The sequence below is a fragment of the Geotrypetes seraphini genome, chromosome 6, assembly GCF_902459505.1.
Source record: "Geotrypetes seraphini chromosome 6, aGeoSer1.1, whole genome shotgun sequence".
NCBI classification, from domain to species: Eukaryota; Metazoa; Chordata; class Amphibia; order Gymnophiona; family Dermophiidae; genus Geotrypetes; species Geotrypetes seraphini.
Window position 1 is genome coordinate 187,173,153 of NC_047089.1, and position 6,000 is coordinate 187,179,152.

The following is a 6,000-nucleotide window of genomic DNA, read 5'->3' on the forward strand; positions in this document are numbered from 1 at the left end:
AAAATAATGCTCAGAAGAATACAAGCTTTCATAAAATTTCAAAAATTGTTGTAAAATATTTTTAATTTGAGAATGAATTATTCCATTATCATCTGAAATAGCCATTATATTAGCTTTCCTTTTTTTTGCTTTTAAATAGTTAGCTAGTAATCTTCCCACCTTATTTGAGGTTCCATAATACAATGCCTTATAGGACACAAACTCCTTTCTAGCCAATTGTGAAGATATCTCATTATATCTAAATTTTACTTTTAGCACATTCTGATAAATACTTTGTTCCCATTTTTCCTTTAATTTAATTTCCAATTCTCTAATATTTTGTTCTAAAATTAAAAAATCTTTATTTAGTTGTTTTCTAACATATGCTGAGTACGAAATTATGTGTCCTCTCAAGGTAGCTTTAAAGGCATCCCATAAAATTTCCTGAGACATTTCTTCTGATTCATTAAACTGAAAAAATTAACTTATTTTTAACTTAAAATTTTCTATAAAATTGGAATCTGCTAGCAATGTATTATTAAACCTCCAAACAGGTCTATTATTTTCTTGTTCTTCTATCTCAAAATCAATCCAAATACCCCCATGATCTGAAAGTATAATTGAATCTATATTCGCCTTCTTAACCTTCTGTACTAAATTATCTGAAATGAAAAAATAATCAATTCTAGAAAATGATTTGTGAACATGGGAATAAAATGAAAATTCCTGATCATTGAAATGAAAAATCCTCCAAATATCTTTTAAACCACAAGAATTTATCAAATTATCTAATCCTAAAGATTTTAAAATTTTACTAGGCTTTTTATCTAAAATAGGGTCCATTACTGCATTAAAGTCCCCTGCCAAAATTAAATTGGAGGAAGATGATGGTAAAATTATTTGTTGAAGGTTTTTAAAAAACTCAGATTGATTCAAATTAGGTGCATAGATATTGAACAGTATCAAGGTATCTTTCCCTGAGCTCATTTTTACTTGGACCCATCTTCCGAAAGGATCCATAGATCAGTGTTTTTCAACCTTTTTTGGGCAAAGGCACACTTGTTTCATGAAAAAAATCATGAGGCACACCACCATTAGAAAATGTTAAAAAATTTAACTCTGTGCCTATATTGACTATATATAAAGTAATTCTCTTGAATAGGAATCAAATAAACACAAAGAAAGTATTTTATAATTACTTTATTATGAAATATTAAGTAAACAGAATAGTGAAAAATTATAAAATACTTTATTCAGTGCGAAACCTGGGCCTGTTTGGCTGAACACAAAGCTGATATTCTGGCTGGAATCGAAGAAAGACACACACGTAGCTCTTCATCAACAGCCGTTCCCTTCACCGCCCCGTCACTGTCACCGCCATCCCTTTCACCGCCCCGTCACCGCCACTGCCATCCCATTCACCGCCCCGTCACCGTCCCCGCTGCATCCATATATGCCTTAGTACTGTAATATTTAGCTTATTCCTTTCTTATAAATCAAAGTTCCTGCTGCTGAACTAGAGAAAGAGATGTTCAGCTGGCAGGGCTTTGTTTATAAATTTTTATCAACACAACTAATATACTATTTTATCCTAAAGCAAAAAATAAATAAATAAATATAATTTTTTTTTCTACCTTTGTTGTCTGGTTTCTGCTTTCCACATCTTCTCATTCAATTCCTTCCATCCACTGTGTGTCTTCTCTCTACGTCTTCCATTTGCTGTTACTGTGCCTCTCCCTTCACCCCCCCCCCAATTGGTCTAGTACCCATCTTCTTCCCTCCGCTCCCCCATAGTCTGGCATCTGTCTTCTTCCCACTCTGTCTACCACATTTCCCTTCGGAGTCTGTTCCTCTCCACCCTCCTTCAATGTCTGTCCTATTCCTTTCCACCACCACCCTTCCCTCCCTCCTTTACCATCTGTTCCTTTCTACTACCCTTCAGCTCCTCTTACGTGGCTTATCTATCTACCTTCCTCCCTCTTATTTTCATGGCACGTTACAATGTAATTTGTGCAAGCCACTGGAGTCTGCGAGCTCGGTCCCTGTCCCATCCCCACAAACCATCTCGCTTCTGTGCTCCTATTTTCTCCATTTCTAATATCTCCCCTATGTATCTGTCATTGCCCCCCCCCCCCCTGTGTCCATATACCATCCCCATGGCATGTCCCCTTTATGTCTCTGTCCCTATGCCCCATGCACATAATTTCTGTTACCTTCCTGTGCCCAGATTTCCCCTATCTTCCTCTTCCATACCAGTGTGTCTCTTCTTTTCAACCCCATCTAGCTTTTTTCCCTCTTTCTTCCCCCCTCCCCTGCTTCTAGCATCTGGCTCACCTGCCTGTCCTTCCCTTTCTTTCCTGCTGTGGGTTTTTCTTTCCGTCTTCATCCCCTTGGCCCAGAATCCTTTTCCCTTTCACTCCCTCCTTCCAATTTGAGCCGGGAACATGAGCGATCGCACGTTCCCCGCAGCCACCACTCGCCTGCCCAATCGATCCTACTGTTTAGCCAGCTCTCTCCCTTCGCCTCACCTTAGTTTGTAGGTTTTGTTTTTCGGCGACATGCACGCTTTCCCAAAGCCGCGCACGCACGGCTGCTCAGTGTTCAATCTTCTGCTCTGCTGCAACTTCCTGTTTCCGGTTGCGTCAGAGCAGAAGATCGAAACTGAACAGCAGCGGGGACCGGGGGAGTCTCATGGGAGCGCGTGCGGGACCCGGCCTGAGGCCTAATCAGTGTCTGCACCGTACGGCACACCAGGCAACATCTCACGGCACACTAGTGTGCCGCGGAACAGCGGTTGAAAAACACTGCCATAGATAACATAGTAAAATTAGCCATACATTTTTTATGTATCAAGATAGCCACACCAGCTTTTTTGCCTACAGCAGGGGCAAAAAAACACTGTTTAACCCAACCCCCTTCCAGCTTACTTGATTCTAATGCAGATAAATGAGTTTCTTGCAGGAAATAAATATCTGCCCCCTGTCTTTTAAGAAAAGATAAGGCTTTCTTTTTCTTTATAGGGTGATTGAGTCCATTAACATTCAACGAATACATTTTAAAATACATTTATATTTATATTTATTTTAAGGAACCAAAAAAAATGACCTGAAAAGATTTTAATTCTTATATATAAATTATCCCAATTACACATCCAATTACCTTCTCTAAATATTAATGTACCATATATAATCTAATATAATATGAGATTTTTGGGCCAAAAATCATATTCAGATCAGCACCCACACGCTTCCCTCCCAGACTTGTTGCAGGCCTTCGTTGGTCTGCCATATGACCTAGTGGGCCAGGACAGGAGGGCTCCCTCCCATCTCCTGTCCCAGTGGACTCAGAAATTTTTTTTCCTTCCCCCTACCTCCCTCCCCCTGGTGTTTCAGGGCCTATCTGGAGGGCCTCTGCGCATGCGCAGACATTGACGTAATGATGTCATGCATACACGTGATGTCATCATGGCGACGTATGCGCACTTCCGGGTGCCTCAAGCCATGGTCACTACCTTTAGTGTGCCCCGGCTCAAGAAAGTTTGAGAGACACTGAACTATTGGCTACAAGAACAGCCACCCACATTTTTGGTACTGGCATAATAAGTTGCATGCATTAATGATATGGAAATCCTATGGTATAAAGTGTCATCCAAAAAGACTAATTTTGCAAATCTGGGGAGGGTATATTCATACTCTTTCCCCAAGGGCAAGAAGCCTAGTGCTTAATGTTTTTACAATTGTATACAGTATAACTTAATTGCTGTTATTGAGTACTTCACTAGGGGGGTTGACGTGGGGGAGAGGGGAGGAAGGACAAGTGCTGATATTGGGATGTCATAAGAACACAAGCACCCTAGAATACATGTAGTCATTTGCTTGAGTGGGAGAGATGGGAAGGAGAGGACAATAAAGGAATAAATAAATCCCTTAGTATCCTGCGATGGGACCAGACGGGATCCATCCCAGGATACTAAGGGAGCTCAGAGAGGTTCTGGCGAGTCCTATTAAAGACTTGTTCAACAAATCTCTGGAGACGGGAGTGATTCCTGGGGATTGGAGGAGAGCGAATGTGGTCCCTATTCATAAAAGTGGTCACAGGGATGAAGCAGGAAACTACAGGCCGGTGAGCCTCACTTCAGTTGTTGGAAAAATAATGGAAGTGTTGCTGAAAGAAAGGATAGTGTACTTCCTTGAATCTAATGGGTTACAGGATCCGAGGCAACATGGCTTTACAAAAGGTAAATCGTGCCAAACGAACCTGATTGAATTTTTTGATTGGGTGACCAGAGAGCTGGATCGAGGACATATGCTAGATGTAATTTACTTGGATTTCAGCAAAGCCTTTGATACAGTTCCTCATAGGAGGCTGTTGAACAAACTTGAAGGGCTGAAGTTAGGACCCAAAGTGGTGAACTGGGTCAGAAACTGGCTGTCGGACAGACGCCAGAGGGTGGTGGTTAATGGAAGTCGCTCAAAGGAAGGAACGGTGACTAGTGGAGTCCCTCAGGGTTCGGTGCTGGGGCCAATCCTGTTCAATATGTATTTGAGTGACATTGCTGAAGGGTTAGAAGGAAAAGTGTGCCTTTTTGCAGATGATACCAAGATTTGTAACAGAGTAGACACCGAAGAGGGAGTGGAAAATATGAAAAAGGATCTGCAAAAGTTAGAGGAATGATCTAATGCCTGGCAACTAAAATTCAATGCAAAGAAATGCAGAGTAATGCATTTGGGGATTAATAATAGGAAGGAACCGTATATGCTGGGAGGAGAGAAGCTGATATGCACGGACAGGGAGAGGGACCTTGGGGTTATAGTGTCCGAAGATCTAAAGGCGAAAAAACAGTGTGACAAGGCAGTGGCTGCTGCCAGAAGGATGCTGGGCTGTATAAAGAGAGGCATAGTCAGTAGAAGGAAGAAGGTGTTGATGCCCCTGTACAGGTCATTGGTGAGGCCCCACTTGGAGTATTGTGTTCAGTTTTGGAGACCGTATCTGGCGAAAGACGTAAGAAGACTTGAGGCGGTCCAGAGGAGGACGACGAAAATGATAGGAGGCTTGCGCCAGAAGATGTATGAGGAGAGACTGGAAGCCCTGAATATGTATACCCTAGAGGAAAGGAGAGACAGGGGAGATATGATTCAGACGTTCAAATACTTGAAGGGTATTAACGTAGAACAAAATCTTTTCCAGAGAAAGGAAAATGGTAAAACCAGAGGACATAATTTGAGGTTGAGGGGTGGTAGATTCAGGGGCAATGTTAGGAAATTCTATTTTACGGAGAGGGTGGTGGATGCCTGGAATGCGCTCCCGAGAGAGGTGGTGGAGAGTAAAACTGTGACTGAGTTCAAAGAAGCGTGGGATGAACACAGAAGATTTAGAATCAGAAAATAATATTAAAGATTGAACTAGGCCAGTTACTGGGCAGACTTGTACGGTCTGCGTCTGTGTACGGCCGTTTGGAGGAGGATGGGCAGGGGAGGGCTTCAATGGCTGGGAGGGTGTAGATGGGCTGGAGTAAGTCTTAACAGAGATTTCGGCAGTTGGAACCCAAGCACAGTACCGAGTAAAGCTTTGGATTCTTGCCCAGAAATAGCTAAGAAGAAAAAATTTAAATTGAATCAGGTTGGGCAGACTGGATGGACCATTCGGGTCTTTATCTGCCGTCATCTACTATGTTACTATAAAATACTATTATCTGTTACTTGAATTCAAATGAAGATGCACATGATGTCAGTTGCAATTTTATACTGTTTATTACATTGTTGAATAAAACAAATTGAAATATAAGATTAATATGGTAGAACCCAAAGGGATTAAATGTGGCTATAAAGTGGCATGCCTTTCTCAAGTGAGTTTCTCTTTAAATTTTGGTGCATGATACTGATTGGTGTCTATTTGATTTGTGTTGCTATCTTGGAGCCTTGGTTATGTGAATCTCCAGTTCCTCCTCCTGAAGCAGTAAATGCGAAACAAGTGTCTCTTGTCAGAGAAACTTGGATTGTGCTGTACAATATGGATTTAATT